At 39.7% G+C, this 22888-nt stretch overlaps 1 pseudogene across 1 annotated transcript; it reads left to right on the top strand.

The window, feature by feature from the left end:
• Positions 1-644: 644 nt before the first annotated feature.
• On the top strand, positions 645-22578 carry LOC149153116 (glucan endo-1,3-beta-glucosidase 8-like; annotated as a pseudogene). The gene is made up of 2 exons (XR_016262199.1): positions 645-1561; positions 21190-22578. The product of XR_016262199.1 is annotated as a glucan endo-1,3-beta-glucosidase 8-like (transcript).
• Positions 22579-22888: the final 310 nt, after the last annotated feature.

Below are 22888 nucleotides of genomic sequence, written 5' to 3'. Positions count from 1 at the left end.
TCACAGTTAAAATTAACAATAATAATTATAATTTTTAAAATAAATCATTTTAAAAATTAAATAATATTTTTATTTAAAATAGATATTAAAATAATATATCTGCAAACTAGTTGATAATGCCAAAAGCAATACGCTTCAAAGGTGTAAAGAAGAAATGAAGGTGTAAAGAAATGAAGAAAAGAGAAACGAATGTTCTTCGATGAACATCTGGGCAAAATTTGCATATTCTGATATAAAGCACATTTGCGAAGTACCAACCATGGCGACAAGCCTTTATGATTGTAAATGCATGCATATCCATAAAGAATTCTACTTTTGAAAAGTTGATACCCCTGACCCAGAGCATCAGGCAAGGAGGTGGAAGAAGGAAAGTAGTTTTCATGGGAGAAGTAAAGCCCGGAATTATTAGTGATGGTGCAAATTTTACTGTTTTGAGATTGATAAATAGCATCGTATTAAACTATCACCATGGGTGTCTTGCAAATAACATCCTAGATAAAATCAAAAATGTCTAAACTTTGTAAATAACATCTTAGATAAAATCAAAAATGTCTGAACTTCGTAAATAACATCTTATTAGTGAGCCTATAATTCTTCTATCCAACATTAAACCAACCAAGTGTTCTTCCATCCAACAACTTCAAAGAAAAGGAGTGAAAGAAAAAACATGTATTTCCATACAACACTATAGAGTGCACCAGCCTTTTTTATGAATGCAAAAATTTGTTCGAACATTGAACAATGGAGGGGGGCGTTAACAGCGCTGTTAGAGCTAACGGTACGGTTGAGATTAACAGCAATGCTGTTCCCAACTGACGACGTTGGAATGTGCATGTGGTGGCCACCCCTTTCATGACAGATATTTTGCCATCTCGGCAGCATTAGAAATCTCGTGCCAGTTTAAAGCAAACAGCCTTAACCCAATCATAGAAATCCATTCTGTTTACATTTGCTGGGATGGGTACTCAACTGTCTGAAGCGATTTTCAAAGCCATTCAAATCATACCATAGTTTTTCGTGCACTGGTGATAAATTTACCCTGCATGCTATACCTGCATCGTTCACTGCGTTCTTTTTTTTTCAAAATCATGAAGATGAATCCATTTCCATGCTGCCCCATTTAGGTTTCTGCCAAGAATTTACATATACAAGGAAACACATACACCAATTATACAAAAATATAGAAGGCTTTAGACATTGATTTGAGGTGTTCAGAGATTTCTATGGCAAGCGTGACGATGGCGTTTGGAATATTTTTGATGATGGCGGCAGCATTTTGTGATGTTGTGCAAGGACTGGGAGTGAATTGGGGTACAATGTCCACGCACCCACTTCCTCCAAACATCGTAGTGCAGCTTCTGAGAGACAACGGCATCAAGAAAGTGAAGTTGTTTGATGCAAAGATTGAGACCATGAGAGCCCTGGCACAAAGCAACCTTGAAGTCATGGTGGCTATTCCCAATGAAATGCTCGAGCTGTTCTCAATGGATTCTGATGCTGCTGACAACTGGGTTGCCAAAAATGTGACCAGATATACTTTTCCTGGCGCGGTTAATATCAGGTAAGATGTCCCATATTTATGATTATATCTTGTGTAAGTTCAATTTTAAGAGCTGTGTGTAGATTGGATTGAACATGTGGGTGTGTAATTGCCGGGCTCGTAAGTAATGCGTATTGACTTTAATCCATTAAGGTAATAACATTCCTCGGCTCTGAGCTACTCATGTATTTAGATTTTTGAAGTAGAATGGAAGGACTGCGTTAGAATATATTTACGAGTAAATGTATATTTGTAATATGATCTTGCATTGCCCACTGTATAGTCTTGCATTCTTGTTTTTATTTAATGTTCTTAAAGCCGTTCTTGTATCGCTTTTTGCCCTTATATGATTCACTTCTGCATTCAGACATCCATTCTCTGTGCTGGTGTGGCGTGGTTTTTGATCCTTCTAAGTAGATTGTATCATTATTTTAGACTGGAAGGTTTTACAGAGCTTACAGTCTTTATTTCCACGATTGGAAAGAAGTAGTTCGTAACAATGTCGAGCGTTGAGCTTCATACGCTCAAAAGATTGGGCTAGAGATTGCCAATTGTAGATATTTACAATTGGTTTTGTTCTGGATTGCTCACCCAGCAAACTTCTCGGCGTTAGATTTTCTGGGGGGGCGTCCTCCTAATCCCAGCGTTCCCAGGACAGCCAGCGATCCCCCAGGACAGTCGAGGGACGCTTGGGCAATCCTTCCTATAGAAGCCATAAAAGGTCCCCCCCTTACCAACCCATAAAAAAAGAATTGAAGAAATTCTAAACTAAACCCCAAGCAACTTTCACGGGAGCCCTAAAATTAACCCACAAATGTAACCCATTTTATAACTCTCTGACATATTAGGTTGTTTATGTTTCCTTGCTGTTCCAAAAGACAAATTCAGCACAAGAAGCTTGTGGGCAAGCTTGAGAGTGGTATTTTGTGGGCAACCTTAAGATACATATTTTCAACTAGCTTGGAGTTTCGAGAGCAACAGCGAAGGTTTAACAGTTGTTGAATTGGAGCTCCACAATATTTCAACTGGGAAGACTAAGAAATTTGGGCAACTTGAGACCAAAATATTTAGCAGCTTCTAATACTATAAGTTTCAACCATTCAGCTGCTGCCAGGTTCTTATAAGGTTCTTTTAAGTCTATAAATTTCAACCATTCAGTTGCAGCAAGGTTCTTTTTAGGTTTTTCTTGTCATTTTGAAGTCTTTGAACTATTTTCATTTTGGTTAAGAAAGATTCTTTTCCTTTCCCTCTGTGCTTCTTGGCTACTGTCTTCCTAGGGTAAAAGTTTCAAAATGGAGAAAGAAAGTCTTTCTGCCGGGTCTGAAATGAGACGACCACAAGCTATCCCTATAACATTTAACCCTAGAAAGCCCTTAATCCAATGTTTGGAAAAACCTGCGAAGAAATGGAAGAAAAATGGTGTCTGTTTCCAGGAATGTACACTTCAAGACAGAGGTCAAATGATTATGCCTCACATGACTGCTGAAAATGCTGTATTCTCTATTCTGGACGTGAACTTCAAGGTCTTCCCAAATGAATGAAAATATAACACCTGGGTGTGTTGAGTATGCAATGGATTTCTTAGCACAGAGAAGTCCTCTTTGGAACCTGCAAATTTATAATGTCCAAAATAAGGAGGAAGCAGATAATGTAATTGCTGAGTTTATGATGGCTAATAGAATTCCATTTAATACCATTCTCCTTTTTACGATGAAATAGTGATGATGAAAATCATAGCTGCTGGGCCTGGATATATACTCCCTAGTCACAATAAATTGAAAATAATTGAGTTAGAAAAGCCGGTCTTAAAGATGCAACGGTGGATAGAAGATCGTAAACAACCTTGGATAAGGAAAGGATGTTTAATTGTCATAGATGGTTGGGTGGATATATGAAAAATTCAAAAATCCCTTGATAAACATTATTGTGAGCTCTTCAAAAGTTCTTTACTTCGTGATCAGTTGATTGTACTGGAAAAATGAAGGACTCATGTTTCTAATATGAGGTATTGAAGGATGCAATCAAGTAGGTTGGTTCTTCTAACTTTCTGCAGGTTTTCACAGATGTGACACCAATTTGTCAAGCTGGCAGGTTAATGATACAAGACAGGTACTAGCATATACTCTGGGCTCCTTCTCGTGTGGATGCATTAAATAGTGCACTTCAAGACATTGCCAAAATTCTTTGGATAGCTTGTATTATTTCGAGTGCAAGAGATATACAAATGTTTATTTGTAATTACCATGCATCTATAGCTATTTATAGGAAGTGTGCTAAGGAGCTCATGAAGCCAACTGATTCACGATATGTTGTTGATTTTTTGCGTAGCATGATGCATCAGGAGGTATTCCCGCACGCCTAAGTCAGCCTAGAAGAATTACAAAGAATTAAATTGGTCTTTGAATTACAAGTCAGCCTCGAAAAGTCAAGTTGGTCCAGGATGGTGAAGGGACGTGTCCCTTAGGTTATTTTGCACCACTTGACAAGTATAAATAGATGATGTGACATCTCATTTTATCCATCGAGCAAGAGCAAGTCTGATATTTGATTTTGGAGTCCATTCTTCTTCTCTTCATCATTTTATCTCTCTTGGACAGCTACATGTGTGAAGGACACCGAGTTTGACCGAGCTTGACCAGGGTGTGTTTGACTAAGTTGACCAAGCTGCTGACCTAGTTGACCGAACTGTTTTGACTGTATTTGGAGGCCACACGTGTGGGTTTGACCGCAGGCTGAACATGCAGATTTGACCGCAAGGTCGACCACAAACTTTGACCAGTCGCAGGTAGAGTTGATTGTAGGGCTGAAGTTTGACCACAGACTTGACTATTTGACTAGCAATGACTTCTGGTTATTTTAGCTGGTTTGACTAGCATTGACTTATTGACTTTTGACCAAGTTTAACTGGTGTATGACTTGGATTATTAGCACAGGTTTCTAGACAAATTGTTGATTTGTAAAAGTTGCTGAAGAATAATTTCTCCTAAAGAAAAGTTGTTGGGTTTTCTCCCAAGGTTGGGTTTCCTAGGGTAAAATTATTGTCTCTATTATGCATGTTGTTTTTCTATGATCTTTACTATTTCCACTGCCTTTACTATCTATATTTACTGATGTGTAATTACTCAATGATATCAATGGCATAAGAATACTGTGTGAAAAGCATTAGGTAATAAATATGTGGAAAGAAATTGTATCTATTGTACTTCTTGTAGAAAATTCAACAAGGTATCAGAGCTTTGTTGAAAGAGCAGCTATTGAAGTCAGCCTAAGAGATAGAATTCAACAGCTTGATTGGATTTTAGATCTTTTGCCAAAATGGCACCAAGTCTCAGAGTTGAGGATAGGTTAGATGGTGCCATCAACTTCAAATCTTGGAAGACCAGGATACTCCTTATCTTGGAAGAGAATGAGCTTTAGAATCATGTGGAGAAAGTTATTCTAGAGTTAGAGAAAGCCGAGGAGAAAGCCAAGTACAAAAAGAACAAAGCCAAGGCTAAGAGAATCTTAGTGGATTCTATAAAGGACCACTTGATTCCTCATGTTGCTGCATTGAAGACTACCAAGGAAGTATATGATGCTCTAGTAGGATTGTTTGAAAGCAACAACACTAACAGGAAGTTAACCTTGAGAAATCATCTTTGTAATGTCATGATGACTAGATCAGATTCTATAGTCTCTTATCTTTTGAGAGTTTACCAGATCAGAGATGAGCTTATAACCATTAGAGACACCAATGATCATACAGAGTTTGTTATAGTGACTCTCAATGGATTTCCTTCCTCATGGGAGCCATTTATTTAGGGAATTTGTGCACGAGAAAACCTGCCCAAGTTTGATAAGCTTTGGACTGATTTTTTCCAAGAAGAGGCTTGGTTATTGTCTAGGAATAGCTTGCAGAATCTGCAGGATGAAGAAACTCAAGCCCTTGCAGCTCATACAAGGAAAGGAAAAGGAAGAAGGAACTTTGGAAAGTTTGATAAGAAGAATATAGGTAGAAGACCTGCTCTAGTTTAGGATAAGAAAAAGAAGGATATGTCAAAGATCAAGTGCTTCATTTGTCATGATTTTGGACCCATTGCCCTCCGAAGAAAAGGAAGGAAAATCAACATGAATCAACAACCGATGTTGATGACGATGAACACCAACCACTAAAGAAGACAAAAGAATACTTCCTTTGACATTCATTGACAATTCTCTACAACCCTCGACAGTTTCTATCTTAATCAAGAGATAAGTATTTCCAATCATATTTTTCTCCCTTGATTATTTTGTTTGGTCAGCCCCTTGTCTTTGTACTTCATTTGGTTATGATTTTTCTTCCATGGCCCACCTGAATGAGGTTTGTAGAAAGGCAAAACAGGTAGATTATGGAGGATTCCAAGGCAATGATTCATGTAGCAAGTGGCAGCATCGAGAAGTACAAAGCAAGATTTGTGGCAAGAGGGTTCTCCCAGAAAGAGGGAGTGGACTACAAGGAGACTTTTGCTCCAGTCACCAAATGGTCAGGTTCCTGTATGGCCTAAGGGCTCGAGTACAGACTCAGCAAGAATGATTGGTGTTCAAGAGGGAGAATTGTACAGATTGTTAGGATGTCCAGGACCGTGCCAAATGACTGGAAGAGCTGCGAGTTCCAAGGGAGCAAGTAATCAAGTAGCTTGGAAGGAGCAACCTTCCAAGATGATGTCATGGGTTGAGATTGTCAGACAAGATGCTCAGAGACAGAAGGTCTCTAGGCGTTGTATGTCTTCTATGAGGGAACCATGTCAGACAACAGAGTATGCTTCAATGACAGAGGGAGGAATAGTGGCTGAAGGATTTGCTTTCATGACAAAGGGAGCTGTCAGGATTACCAATGGAGGATCTGCTTCATTGTAAGAGGGAGTTGGCCTCGGAGTTTGAGATGAAGGATCTTGGCCTGATGCACTATTTTTTGGGATTGGAGGTACAACAGACACCGGATGAGATCTGCCTCTGATGGGGGAAGAACATAGTCCATATTTTGAGGAGATTTTATATGATGGACTGTAGGTCCATAGCTACACCTATGGTAACCAATTTGAAGAAGCTGAGTGATTCTGCTTCATATTCAAATTTGGTGAATCCCATGATGTACAAGTAGTTGATTGGATCCTTGATGTACTTGGTTAACACTAGGCCGAATATTGGCTTTGCAGTGAGCACCCTGTGCCAAGTTTATGGTTGAGCTAAGGCATGTACATTGGGTTGCAGCGAAGCATGTGTTGAGGCACCTTTGTGGTACAATTGGATATGGTTTCAGATATGTCTTAGGTGGTGAAGTGAGGGTACAAGGATATATTGATTTAGATTGGGCAGGGAATGCAGAGGAAAGAAAGAGCACCTCAGTATGTTGCTTCAACTTGGGATCAACTATGATATCCTGGTTTAGTAGGAAGCAGACTTTTGTCGCACTTAGTACAACACAGGTAGAGTATATCGAAACCAAAGTCGCAAGTCAGGATGCAGTGTGCCTTTGGAAACTACTTACAGGGCTATTGATCAGGAGCTAGAGACGACCTTGATATACTATGATAATCAAAGATGTGTTAAGCTTTTGGAGAATCCAATTTTTCATGACAAGTCGAAGCATATTGAGATCAAATATCACTTCATTTGAGACATGGTGCAGAGAGGAGCAGTGAAGCTCCAGTACACATCCACAGACAGGCAGATTCTAGACATTCTCACCAAGCCTCCATCTAGAGTGAAGTTTGTATGCTTCAAAGACAAGCTTGGCGTGATGCAGAATATCTCCCTCCTTGAGCTGGAATGTTGATGTATTTGCAAGATTGGACATATCTTCTCCTGAAAAGCCATAAAGGACTTTGGCTAGGTCATAGTAATTTGACCAGAGGAGATTGATGTAATTCACCTGAGAAGCCATAAAGGACTTCAACTGGGCCATGCTGATTTGGCCAGGGGTGAATGGTCTAGGGGAAAATTCTCTCATGAAAATCCATTAAGGACTTTGGTTGGGTCATGTTGATTTGACCAGAGGAGATTGATACATTTACCTGAGGAGCCATGCTAATTTGGCCAAGGATAAATGGCCTAGGATACTCACATTGCCTATCAGGATGGAGGGATCTATAGACATGCATGTGAGGAGTCATATTGCCTACTCCAAGATGGAGTGATCTATATATGTGCATGTGAAAAGACACTCCATCAACATAGCAAGCTCATGAACTTTTCTTGTGGAGAAGAAATTTCAGCTAAGGAGAAATTTGTTTGCAGCTAAGGAGAATACCTCCCTCGCTAAGAGGGAGTGTTGTTTTTTTACATAGCATTGGGAGGTATTCCCGCATGCTTAAGTTGGCCTGGAAGAATTATGAAGAATTAAATAAAAAATTGATTTTTGAATGATAAGTTGGCCCAAGAGGGTGAAGGGACGTGTCCTTTGGGTTATTTTGCCCCACTTAACAAGTATAAATAGATGATGTGACATCTCATTTTATCCATCAAGCAAGTGCAAGTCTGAGATTCAATTTTGGAGTCTATTATTCTTCTCTTCATCATTTTATCTTTGTTGGATAGTCGCACGTATGAAGAAGGAGGCCACGTTTGACCGAGCTTGACTAGGTTGTGTTTGACTAAGTTGATCAAACTGTTTTGACTATATTTGGAGGCAAAACATGCGGGTTTGACCGCAAGCCGCATGTGCGGATTTGACCCTAGACTTTGACCAGCCACAGTCCAAGTTGACCGCAGGGTTGAAGTTTGATTGTAGACTTGACTATTTGACCAGGATCGACTTCTGGTTATTTTGGTTGGTTTGACCAGCATTGACTTGCCAACTTTTGACCAGGTTTGATTGGTGCATGACTTGGATTATTGGCATAGATTTCTAGATAAATTGTTGATTTGTAAACCTTGCTAAATAATAATTTCTCCTAAAGAAAAGTTGTTGGGTTTTCTCCCAAGGTTGGGTTACTCAGGGTAAAATTATTCTCTATTGTGCATGCTTGTCTTCTATGATCTTTACTGTTTCCGCTGCATTTACTCTTGAAGATGGAAACCTTTTATAGGTGAATTAAACTATCATAAGGGGCCTCCAAGCTTCACCAAAATCCTAGAAATAACATTCTTCCATACAACACAGTGGATTGTACCAACCTTTTCATAAATACAAATTTTTTGTGGATAGAGGTTGAAGATAGAAATCTTTTATGGGGAAATTAAACTATTATAATGGGCCTCGAAGCTTCACCATAATCCTAGTAATAGCATTCTTCCATACAACACTAAAGAGTGTATTGACCTTTTCATAAATATAAAAATTTGTTCAAACCTCATGGATAGGGGTTAGGATGTGTTGACGGTGCTGGACCCGCCAACATGTCAAGGGGATCTCCTTGGTAAGAAGTCCCAATTAGACCTCAGGCCGTTTGGTATAGGAGTCCCAGCAGTGGGTCATAAATTAATGCCTTGACTGCGATGTCGCACAGAGGCAAGTAAGATAACTCTGTCAGTAGCAAGGGTGTGACTGATGCAGAGAGTCAAGGAATGTGTATGAGAGGTTCCAACACTTCGAAGGGAGAGGAAGGTGAAGGTGAGTTCCAGGTTGAAAGGGATCAGTCCCAACTCGGCTAGGAACACACCACACAAAGGACATGCACAGCTTCCAATGGAGCAGTCCACTCGGATGCGACAATCACAACAAGGTAAGATAACACGAACAACACTCATGGATCAGTCTGAGATGAGTGTGACAGTTGATATAGCAAGGCTCATGATAAAGGTCTGTATGATGTCCGGCAGAGCAGTTGACACGGACGGTGATAGCATTAACAACATATGCAACACATTAACAACAAGATTCATATAATTGCATACAAATCAGTTCATAATACATATACAAGTAACATATGCAACACATTAACAACAAGATTCATATAATTGCATACAAATCAGTTCATATACAAGTACGTAAGTTAAACAACATATATCATTAAGGCAACTGGAACAGTCCAACTACAATAACAACATATGCATGAAAATGTGTTGGCTCTTATTATTAAAGAAGTGTAAATCACAATCAGACAATACACCATGTAAACCTGTTAGCCCTAACAGTGGAACGTTACAGCCACATCCGCCTGCTCCTCCAAAGAGATGTACTAGCTCCGTGTAGTGGAGAAGCCAAGGCGTGTTACAATACCGTCCAAGTCTTCTTCAAGATAGTCTTAGTAGAAGCTTGGCTGACCAAAAGCCTATACAATGAGTTATGAGGGACTATTTATAGCAAAGGGTGGGGTGACCCATGACATTCCCCTTTGTGATAGTTCAACTACCCTCATGACTCTTCACCTACTCTATGACTGTCACATCCAACCATTGACACTTGACACGACTCAACATTACAATGCACATGTACTCATGTGAGACAACATGGCTTGAGCAAGCCTTGCAAGACATCACTGACACTTGGTCCGCTGTGATGAGACCAACTCTTTGACATGCTTGTGATGGTGAAGGTGGTGAGCTGATGCCAAACTTGGTCGTCCGTGATGGTGTGCATGCACCTCATGGTGACATCTTGTTGAAGCGAACTATTGCCTTTGTTGCAATTGGTGCATTGGTTCGGCCCCTTCATCCAACTCGTCTACTAACATGCGCATGGTCTTCTTGGGTACGGTTGAACCGGCAACACACTGATGCATAGTGTCCGTGCTGATCTTCAAGTGTGTGCTGGTGGTCATGCGCATCAACTTGTCGAAGTACATGTTCAACCCCAATTGGACTTGCTTCTTGTCTTCGCCTTGGTGAGTGTGTTGAATGGGTTGGATTGCATGCGTGTGCTCAACGACATGCATGCTACTGAATCCCTTGCATGCGATCAACAACACTGCTCACCATGTCTGCTCTGTGTCAGCTGCTGGGATGGATCCTTAACTTGTACAAGCGTAGTTTCATTCGTGAGTGCATGTTGCGCCCACTGCTGTTCCTGTTCCTGCTGCAACTCATTGAACTGTCTGTGCAGCTTCATGTTCTTCTTGAGTTGCTGCTTCAACACATGCAACTCCTTCTTTGTTCCATCTTCTGCCTTTGCGCGATCTTCATGTCGCGTCGTCACTTAATAGCCTGAGTCTCTAATGTTGCTTTCATTATCAGTGGATCCTGCAACTTTGCTCTGCCTCTATGTTGTCAACAACCTTCCACTTGCATTTGCTGCGTTCGCTTCATTCGTTGCATTCGGTATGCTGCCTTCAGCTGTTGTTCATGATGTTGCTCGCTGTGATGCTGCTGCTTGATGTCCTTGTCCACGGACAACTTGATGTCTTCGTGAGTAGGCAAGCTCATAGACATTTGATCGACTGCATCCCCAGCATGCTCTGAACAGTGTCTTCGTCTCTGCTCTCCTGGAAGCCATTGTACCTGTACCGCTGAGAGGTAGATGAACACTTGTGATACCTGGAGACATGGCAACACTCATAGCAAGCAATCTGTTAGTCGAAAACTAGAATGAACATGAGAACTGAATTGCAACATACCTAGGTGAATGATCATGAAGGTTGCGCAATTTTTGCTGGGAGGTTGGGAGACCAACTACCAAGACTGCACAAGGCACAGTCCGAGCTGCTGAGAGACTGACTGACTGCTGGAACTACGCAATGCATAGTCTAGTCTGGCTGCTGACTATTGGGATTGCGCATTGCACAATTCCAGCTGGGAAGGACTGCTGGCCCAGGGACATTTGCGCAATTTCTTGAGCCAAGCAGCCACTGTCCTCCAGAAATGTGCAAAACAGTCTTGGAGGCCAGCGTTGGGCAAGAATGCGCAAATCAAGAGAGGAAGGTGAGCCTTTCTTCCCCAGATTGCACAATGCAGCCTTGGTGAAGGCAGAGTCCGGGTGAAGGTTGGCCCGACTCGCCGATGGGCAACTGAAAGCAACTAAGACAGTAAATGCACAGTGACAGTAAGTGATAGCAGAATGATTAACAATGCATGCAAAACATGAATGAAATATTCAACAAACAAATCAACATGCATGTGGGTGAGGCAGTTCGCCGGTTGGGCGAACGTCCATGCAAAACAGTTTCATGCATGCGATAACAATGAAAATTGAAACAGAGCTAGGACAAACTAGAATACATGTAAACGACAATAGGCGTTCAAAGAAATCAAGCAAACAACACTCACACAAGCGAATACACAAAAAGCGACAGAAATGTAGCACAAGGCATGGGAAGCGAGCTTACCCCAAAACAGCTGAGCTGAATGTGCCAACTGCTCCTAGATGTGATGTGGGATGTTAGAGCTACAAGGTTGATGTGAGGAATGAGCTCTACAGTGTCCGGTTGATGAGTTTTGATAACATCGAGGTTGTGACGCGCATGCCACAAATCTAGGGGAAGCGACACTTGGAGGGAGGTTTCTGAATTGTTCCTTGCATGTAACCTCCAACTGCTAAACATAGATCCCTGAAACAAGGGATGCCTTTGCATGTTGCCTTGGGAGAAACAACCCATGCATGCAAGTTTGTTTTGCTCAGTCCCGGAGGCTAAGTAACTGGATTCGTTATATAGGGGCCACGTGTCCAAATCCGGCGTGTCGGACACAATTCGCCCGAAAAATGTGTCCAAAAAACATGACACGTCGAATCCTATCAGGACACGTCGAATCCCAAGTGTGTCATGAAATTCACCAGTGTGTCCTGATTTTTGACAGCGTGTGCAGGATTCGTTTGGCGGAAAAGTGACCTGTGTTTGTCTGGACCATCTTTTGGAAGATATTTGTTGGTTGCATTCCCTTTATTTCTAGCAAGATATAGTGTAACACGATTAGATGTATACTGGAAATCCTAAATGTATAGTGGAAGTCGGATTTGAGTAAATATTCAGGATGTACTTATTAAGGTTTTGTTCATGATGATGTCAATCAAGTAAGTTATTTGAACGAGAAGTTTTGATTGAGGAATCTTTCAACTATGGGATCACAAGATAGCCGTTTTATTTGTAAGTCATTATTGGTGGTTTCTATTTTTCCTTTTCTACATGTATCATCCAGATTTTCAATAGAATGTTTCACATTCTCTTTGATTGGACTTGGTTTTCTTGTTTCCATATCTTTTTTGGGCGCAACTATGCATAAAGTTGCAACGTGTGTATGGTTTACAACTTTTATGTGAAATAACATGCTATTGAGGCTTGCCCCACATTGCAAAATCTGGGGTAATTTAAATCCTTTTATCCTAGGTCATTGATTAGAAACATAAACAAAATCGACCTAATGCCTCCACAATCACATTCTGCTTCGGCATAGATTGTGAATTTCCACTTGATACCATGCTCTCTGCAAAATGAGTCAATCTCATTAGTGCTGTACTCTCCACCAATATTAGATTTCAATGCCTCGAGATATTTATCACTTTGCTTTAAACATAAATGTGTTGTCAGTGTGTGTTGTCTTTCAGTTATGAATTATGAATCATGATTTATGTGACCAGTACCACTGACATGTATTTGAATTTTGTATGTACTATGCATGCTATAGATGAAGATCTATGTTTGAAATCAATAAATTTGTATCATTAATTAAAACTTGTGTAAGAAAAATCTAATTTTTAATATATATATATATATATATATATATAAAATAATATATAACGAATCCTACATGTCCTATTCTGGGGGGTCAACGTGTCTGAATCCGACACCACATCCTGAATCCTACGAATCTCGAATCCCTGTGTCAGGTGACTTAGCCCGGAGGGAATTGGTCAACTCAGCTGCACATGCAAGAGACTACTTGACTGCTAGAGAAAAATGCGCATTTCTGGTTGGGAGCTGGGCTGGTTGCCCAGGAGATTTGCGCAATTTCTGAGCTGAGCAGTTGACTGCTGCCCAAATTTGCACAAATCCTACTGGGAGGGTTGGCTGGCAGGATTCCCCAATCCTGGAGCCCAGCAGGCTGTCAGAGAGGATTGCGCAATTTCTGGAGGGAAGGCTGGTTGCCCTCCAAAAATGCACAAATTTCAAGGGGAAGTTGCTCAGCCTACAGCTGGACCAAGTCCGGGTGAGCAGCTTATGAAGGGAAAAGATCAAACTGTGATCGACAGTGTGCCTTTGAGCAAGAAAGACACTGAAGCTTGAGGACTTGACGAAGCAAGGCAAGCTACTGTGAAGGTTGGTAGGGAGGCTCCAAAACAGGCTAAGGAAAAATTTTGGAGGGTTGTTGTAGCCGCTACAACAGGATGAAAGCCTTCTTTAGGGGAATTAAACTATCACAAGGGTGTCTCACCTTCACAAAATCTTGGTAAATACTAAAGAGTGTACCAACCTTTTCATAAATACAAAATTTGTTCAAACCTCATAGACAAGGGTTAGGATGAAAGCCTTTTTTGGGGGAATTAAATTATCACAAGGTGTTCAAACCTCATGGGTAGGGATTAGGATGAAAGCCTTCTTTGGGGGAATCAAACTATCACAAAGGTGCCTCACTTTCACAAAATCCTGGTAAATTACTAAATACTAATAGTGATGAAAACCATAGCTGCTGGGCCTGGATATATACTCCCTAGTCACAATAAATTGAAAATAATTGAATTAGAAAAGGTGGTCTTAAAGATACAACGGTGGATAGAAGATCTTTAACAACCTTGGATAAGGAAAGGGTGTTTAATTGTCATAGATGGTTGGGCGAATATATGAAAAATTCAAATATCCCTTGATAAACATTATTGTGAGCTCTTCAAAAGTACTTTACTTTGTAAGAGCAGTTGATTGTATTGGAAAAATGAAGAACTCATGCTTCTAATATGAGGTATTGAAGGATGCAATCAATTAGGTTGGTTCTTCTAATTTTTTGCAGGTATTCACAGATGTGACACCAATTTGTCAAGATGGCAGGTTAATGATACAAGACAGGTACACGCATATATTTTAGTCTCCTTCTTGTGCACATGCATTAAATAATGCACTTCAAGACATTGCCAAAATTCCTTGGATAGCTTGTATTATTTTGGGTGCAAGATATATATAAATGTTCATTTGTAATTACCATGCATCTATAGCTATTTTTAGGAAGCATGCTAAGGAGCTCATGAAGCCAACTACTACACGATATGCCATCCTCGTCATTCTTATTCGACATATGATTGAGGTGTAAGAAGAAGTGATTAGTCTAAATGAGAGGAGTCCAAAAAAGAATACACCAATAACTTTAAAAAAATGATTTTGGATGATGATTTGTGGACTGATTGTGAATACATTGTTTCAGTCACATCTCCAATGGTGGAGATGATAAGGTATTTAGATTCAAATTCCCTTGGTCTTGGGGAGATATATGAGGCAATTGATAGCATGATTGAGAAAGTAAAATCTATCATTCATTAGAGAGATCCTTCCCTATATTTTTTTAAAGAAATCCAAAAGTTGTTAGAAAAGTGGTGGACTGTGGAACTGGACAAACACCCCTCTTCATGCGCCTGCTCATGCATTTAATCCCCCAAAGTTGCACAAATTGATGATCCTAAGGTGAAAGCAGGATTCTGCACAGTTATATTTGAGATATACAGTCTTGATATAGCAATTGTAATCCAATAACATTTTTTAGGTTTTACAAAACTAAGCAGCCCCACTAACACAATTTGTGCAAATGAGGGTTGGAGAAGCATGTCACAAGGAGGAACACATTGGATGGCGGTGGATGCATGGGATGGAGTTCTAGAGATCCAACAACTTGCGATGCATGTGTTGTCTCAGGGTGCTAGTTCCTCACTTACTGTGAGGAATTGGTCCACTTGTAGTTTTATCTAGTCTATGAATGTTAAAATTGGCAACTAGGGCCAAATTCCACCTTAGGACAGCTCATATGATGGAGATGATTATTGCATTGGATTCCTCTTTTCGAGAGGTCCAATTTTGATATAAAGATCAACTCATTTAGACAAGCAGAAATGGAATTTTGAATTTCTTTCTCATGCACAAATTGTCAAGGTCGGCCTTAGTCAAATGTAGGCTCATGAAGCCTAATAGATGTGTCTTCTTACCCTCAACGAAATGTATAAATAGGAGTGACCTCTCTCTCATTTGGACATCACTCATCTCATCTCATATCTCTCTCTCTCCTCTCTTGATTGGTTCGTACAGCTTGGAGGCAACTTCTCTCTACTTCGCACGTGTGGCATGAGGCCGAATTTCTGGGATTGTTTGCTGGCCGAATTTCAGGAAAACAGACCATGGTTGACCAGGACTCTTTTGACCAGCGTTGACTTCATTTTTGAGGGCAAAAGTTTGATTTTTGGAGGCCACATTGATTGGCACAGTTTTCAAGGTGATTGGGACAGTTTGACTAGTTTGACTTCAGCGTTGACTTCAGCCTTTGACTGCAAAAATTACAGCACTGTTTGACTGGGTTGGCCAAATTGTTTTTGGGCTGACTTTGACCCTCTTGGAAGGCCGAATTCTTCAGCTGCTGACTGAGCTGCTTGGTGGACATTTTGGAGCTGCTTTGACCACTGTTGACATTCTGGTTAGGGCTGAAATTGACTTCTGTTGACCACTGATTTGACAGGACTGTTTTGGGCATGTTAATTTGATATTTGTACTCTCTCTCTCTTGCTGAACTATTGAAGAATAATAAGAAGATTTGATCAAAGGGTTCCCCACATTGGGGTTTTTCCCTGGGATCCGCCATATTTTGTGTCCTCTTGTCTTTGCTTGTCTTCTGGACATGTTCTTATGTTCTATCTGCATTTACTATCAATGTGTTTAAGTTAATGTGATTGTCACTGAATATAATTGGAAATTGTCATTGAACTGATAAAGAACATTGAAGTAAATTGTGCTAAAGCATAGAACATACCATTGTTATCTAAAATTAACAATGAAGAGGAACAATCTTTTCTCCAAGAGAGCAGAAAAACTTATTTTTTGTGCATAACAATCTTTGTCTCGAGATGAGGAAGGATCCAGAGTATTTACAGTGATCTACAGCACAATGTGACGCAGAATCCGAGGATGTTTCACAAGTGGAACCTGGGGATTTTCACAAATCGATAAGGAGGAGGGCACTTCAAATCCAGGGACTAGCTTGGTTGGTGTGTCACTATATAGCGTTAGATTGGACGATAGTGATGACAATGAGGCAGAAGAACCCAATATGGCTCAAGCATTTTTGGATAACCTATTTTTGGATAACCTTGAAGGAGAAGACTGTAACTTATAAAAGTATGATTTATATTGTATAGGTATCAAACTTTAAGTTATCTAGTATGAGCAGTGAGCAAATAATTTTGGCATTCTGCCATTTTGGACTATGCTCTTAATCGTTTTTATGGTCAACTAAATTATCAATATTTATCTTTTATGGAATCGCCATGCCATTGATATATGTTTCATGTGCAGTTTTTTAATATGATCATTAATTTTGTTATAATTTTATCACTCTGTGTATTTAACAATTTCATTGTTTTTGCCTTTTGGGCTTTGGAAATTTAATTCTTTACTTTTTCTATATTTTTTTTATATCTTATTAATGCCTCCCTCCTGGATTTGGTCCCTTCCCCCTTCTGTATTGTGTTGGAAACTCAGTGCTACATAGGGCATTTTGGCAGCATTCCCCTGTTACAGAACATTGTAAGCAAACTATATATGTACAAGTAGTTACACTTACTGCTTCAAATTGTCTCTACAGTAAAACAATATCCTACCAAATGCCTGCACCAGATGGTTGAACATTTAACAATAGATAGAATGCAACCTCTTTCTTTGGTTGAAATAGGAATTGCATTAAAAAGTTGCCAAGAACAAAATTTACAAGATCATACACGGAAGTGCAGGTCCACTAAGGGTGCGAACTGCCCTATTGGAATCTACTGTCCAATCATCTAGACTAAAGAAACAGGATGTTATTACATATGACTCTGACTGAAAGCAGAGTAGCATATTTCTTAGGCTCTAGAGCTTTTAGAACTCTAATTGATTACAAAGGGAGACAAGGCACCAAGAAAAGCAAAGGAGTTTCAAGGGCCCGAAAAATTAGGACAATAATAGAAAACAAAAGGTTGGGAAATCACCAAGAAAAGAAACATAGACTCACATTTTTGAAGTGCCTGCTTTCCCATCAGTGCAAGAATCGCCCCTCCAACACATAATTGATTGGTAGTGTATTAACATTGTTATTCACAATACAATTTTTCATGAGTTCTGTCTTTGTTTTTATTTTGATTGTAAACACTTACATAGGGTACACTGTTGATTGGAGATCCTCAATATTTAGTCTGGTGTTTTCTATTTGGTTTTCTAAAAATGGATTTAGAACCAAGGTCGACTGTTCATGGAAATTCTCCAAGATACCTGGACCCTGCCAACTTTGCCCTCAAAAAATCAAATTTGTCTTACTGTCTACATATCCTTAATTGTTCTACCCAGTTGTCTTATCTTTTCTTAGTTCCCTTGCAAATGCATTGACATTTGGCTTTGCAAGGCCTCTTTTTCCTTTACGTATCAACTTTGCATTCCATAATTCCTGCTTCAGAAAGGGAAATATACACAAATAGAAATAGCCTATAGGTGCTCTCTTGTAAGACTTGAGTCTTTGATATTTCCTTAGGCCTCACTTTGCAATAGTGTAGTGTTGAATATGGGAAGTGAACGTGAAAAAAGAGATTGAAAGTTCAATGCTTTGCATGCAAGTAGAGCTATTTGCTTCAATAGCCTTTAAGATTGTCTACTGGAAGGTATTAATTCCATTCTATTTGCATGTTAAGGTTATGCCAGGTATTCTTTCAATAAGTAGTGCCTTTTTTCCAATGAGGATTCCAAATTTTCAAGTTCATCTGCCTTGTTATTTCTCCCCCTCTCGATGTGATAACTTGAAAACTTTTGACTAAAAGGAGGATCGTCATGGATTCTTTCACCAAAATCTGAATTTTCAATTTCTTTGGATCTCCTTTCCCGCTGAATATGTCTATCACCAACCAGGAGTCTCCAAAACTACATGTATCTTTAGAGTTTAATCCTTTTGATAACACCATTTGCAGGCCTATGATAAGACCCCTGAAATCTGTATTGTTGTTGGTGGATGAATCTAGGCTCACATGGAAAAGGATTGGGAAGTATAACTTAAAAGCTTTAGATTGTCTAGCCAAACCATTACTTGGTGCTGTAGATATTCCATAGTCATCAGTCTTCTATACTTTAGGAATCACTGTTTCATTGGTCCAGGCTTTATTTGTATTCCAAAGAATTGGGGAAGATTATTTCTGATTTTTGAAGATCCTCGTATGCTAATCTAGACCTACCACAGAACATGGCTAGGAACCAGTTCCACACAATTTTTATGAAAGATTTCCCTTTGAAATTAAAGAGGTAATTTTTTTACCATCATGAAATCAATTGATCGCAGTTACCAATCTCAAGCAAAGGGGGTACCGCTACCTCCCAAGGCTTTCCATACTAGCTGCCACATTTTTCTCGAAAGCTGCAGTAGATGAAGAAATAGTCAATTGAGTAGTCCTCTGCTTCTAGGCATGGAACATGTCTGGATGGGCTGATGAATCATGGCACCTTTCTTCTTTAAGTTTATCATTGTTAGGATCTTTATCTGCTTTACAAGCTATAAAAGATAATGGCCTTTTTACTGTTGATGGCATCCAAGGGGAGTATTTTAGTACGCCTTAATTAAGATTGTCAATTTTTCCAGTAACTTACAAGTAACCTTCTTTTCATTGTCTAACTTCTTGCTTTGTTACTCTGATCCTAAATTTGGTAGTTTTCCTGTGAGTTCTCTTTTTGGTTCAGTAAATACTAAATGCATTTTTTTGAACTATAAGGATATCCGTATCCCCATCTCTGCATTACTGTGATTCCATTCAATGCAGGGAGACATCAATCTTCGCCAAAGCACACATTGTTCTAGGGCTGTATACCGGGCAGCATTTGGAGTCTGGACCTAGGCTTTTTCATGGCAACACCCATCTTAACCACTAGACCACAGCTTGACAGAAATGGTAATCTTCTTTTGAGTTATTTATTCAGAGTTTCTTCTTTTAGAAGCTGTAACAGTGACATAGTCTCAATGAAGATTTGATGGCAATTCTGGTCAGGTGCTGAGAGGTTCCAAGTCTGACTGAAGATACAATTGCTACCCTCTTATTTCTGGGGAAAATTTCTTATGGACAAAAAGGGATGCTTCCTCACATTTGTGAATGGCATCCCTAATAAACCCATCAGTATAAACTAATGTGCCTAACCCAGGGGGATTTCAAACTGCTCACCTTCTGGCACAGAACTAGCTAAATGCCCAACAACATTGGCAGCAACCAGTTGAGCTGACCACTTGGGCTACATAGGACTGTCAACCATTTTTAGCTGTGTCGACTTTCTAAAGTCTGACATTTGTCAAGTTCCTACAGCTCAATCAGTCTGGCACAGAACTAACCAAAAGCTCAAAAACATTGGTGACAACCAGTTGAGCTAACCACTTGGGCTACATAGGAGCGTTAACCATGTTCAATTGTGTCGAATAATGTCTGATGTTTGTGAAGTTCATACAGCTAAACCAATAGTTTATGTTAATTATAATTTTGAATCTGGCCAGAGAGGCGGTGACCTATGATGGAATGGAACCACAAGATTGCTTTATTTCCATTCATGTGAAGCATGAAATATGGTCCTTTATTAGGGGGTGACTATCTTTAATTTTTTTGTAAAAATTAGCCCCAGGGGTGTCATCCACCGAAGATAGTATGATGCTTTTAGGCCTTTTCCTTGTGCAATATTTTTCTAGGATAATATTTTGCCAAAGGGGTGTTTACTAGTTACCAGCCTCTGAATCAGCTTGGCCCCGAGAACTCTGTTCAGTCAGTTGTCTTTTTTAATGTCAAAGCCCCACACATATTACAGGTTTGCAGATTTTCTCCTAACCGACTACGGAGAATTATGTAGTGTCTCCATTACCACCATTCCAAACGAAGTGCCTGATGATTTTCTCTAACTTGTCCAGAACCTTATTAGGTGCAAAATTTGAAAACCAATAGTAGATTGAAGAGGAAGGGAGGACCGACTTGGAAAGGAATCATATCATTATATATTAACAAGCAATTATACAGTGAATCAGGGGTATTAGAGAACATAAAAGTTGATGGTAGAAAGTACACATCAAGGAAATGAGTTCATAATGTTAACAAATTGTTCTGGCAACAGGATGAAAACTTTACAGGAGTAGGGGACGATAAAAAAAAACGATGGCAAGACTTGGATGCAGACCTTCTGCAGCAAATTAGACTGCTACTTGTGATAATTAGATTGACCTCCATATTTACATCATGGCTTTGGCGTTATGTGTTTGTAACTTTGTTTTAGATGTTCAAGACAGCGGACCCTAAATTTGTTACTCCTTTTATATATGTTTGCTATGTACCTTGCCTTGGGCTTCTCTTCATTGATGTTCATTGCTTCCTGTGAAAGTACTTTAATGGTCGATTATGTATCTTTTGTTGTCATAAGATATTACAACAATCTTGTAATGTATATCTGGGAAATTGGAAAAATCACAGCTTTAGAGGTACTCTTACCAGGTAGGAGAAACTAATTGGTTTAGAAGATAAACAATTGTTCCGCAGTTATCTGCTTCAATATTGTCATAGTACTAAGATTGGTTGCTAAAATTCTTGCACTCTGCAGGTATGTTGCAGTTGGAAATGAGCCTTTCCTAAAGACATATAATGACACATCTGAATTTTACTCTTCCTGCGCTTCAAAATATTCAGCAAGCTCTCAACAAGGCAGGTTTAGGAGACCAGATCAAAGCGACTGTGCCCCTCAATGCAGATGTGTACAACTCCCCTGAAACCAACCCAGTGCCATCAGCTGGGGATTTCAGGCCAGAAGTTCGTGATCTCATGATACAGATTATTCAGTTTCTGAATGACAATGAAGCACCTTTTACTGTCAATATCTACCCATTTCTGAGTTTATATGATAACCAGTATTTCCCTTTAGACTTTTCCTTCTTTGATGGTACCAACCAACCAGTAATTGATGGGACAACGCAATATTGCAATGTGTTTGATGCAAATCTTGATACTTTGATTTGGGCCCTGAAGAAAGCAGGCTTCCCTAATATGCCCATTATTGTGGGAGAAGTGGGTTGGTCCATTGATGGTGATAAAAATGTGAATCTCATGTATGCACAGAGGTTCAATCAGGGCCTTCTAAAACAAGTGATGAGTGGCAAAGGAACTCCAATGCGGAGTGGAGCTATCGAAGTATATTTGTTTAGCCTTCTTGATGAAGGTGCTAAGAGCATAGCACCAGGTAACTTTGAAAGACATTGGGGTATTTTCCAGTACGATGGACAACCCAAATATCCACTAGATCTTTCAGGTCTTGGTCAGCAGAATACGGCATTGATTGGTGCAAGCGGTGTGAAATACCTGCCTGAAAGGTGGTGTGTCCTCAATCCAGAAGCTACAGACCTCACTCTGTTGCCTGACAGCATCACTTATGCTTGTACATACTCTGACTGTACTTCTCTGGGCTATGGATCCTCCTGTAATAATCTGGGTCTTCAAGGCAACGCATCTTATGCTTTCAACATGTACTATCAGGTGAACAATCAGCAGAGTACGGGTTGCGTATTTTCTAATCTGGCTATGGTAACCACACGGAATCCATCCCAAGGTTTGTGTAAATTTCAAAGGATGATAGCAAATGGCCATGCAGACAGGTCTATCCAGTATTATACTCATTTAGCTATAGCCTCTGCGGGAGTTGTAGCAGTTGCTCTCTTGTACTTGTAGCTACTTGTGTAGTTTATCAATCATTCTTTATCTACAGATGCCTCGGTAATTCTGCTTTGACCATTTGATATATCTCCTCTAAGAGATCAATTCAATTTTGCAACCCAACTTATGGGACAAGATCTCTCTGTTGGATCCTTTGTACAAATCTAGCACTCATAATTTCAGGTGCCTGACTAGCTTGTCAGAATTGTTTCATAAAATTCAATTAGAAAAGTGAAACACACGGCTTCATGAACTATTTTCAATTATATCAATTGCAAGTTGCATCCGAGGATCTTGAAATGTGATTTGGTTCTCGATGTGATAGGAAAATGGCCTGCGGAAGCTACAATGGTGCATTGTTACATAAACATATAAAGTAAAGTAAAATACACAGGCTATCCAGAGTTTTGTGGGACTTGTGCCTTATCATGATTGGGTACGTTGGAATCACGGAAACAGGTTGAAATCATAAATGGCCCACTCATACATGATTTCAACTTTGCATTCATGATTTCAAACAAGTATGCATGGTGAACAATTGTTAAACTCTTTCATGTAAATTTTTAATAACATTTTAAGATATCAAATCAAAATAA

Source organism: Pinus tabuliformis, chromosome 9 (genome assembly GCF_031772625.1).
Source record: "Pinus tabuliformis cultivar Carrire ecotype Pingquan chromosome 9, CPIR1, whole genome shotgun sequence".
In the NCBI taxonomy this organism is placed as follows: domain Eukaryota; kingdom Viridiplantae; phylum Streptophyta; class Pinopsida; order Pinales; family Pinaceae; genus Pinus; species Pinus tabuliformis.
Note: the sequence above shows the minus strand (reverse complement) of the source record. Positions and strands in the feature narration are given on the sequence as shown.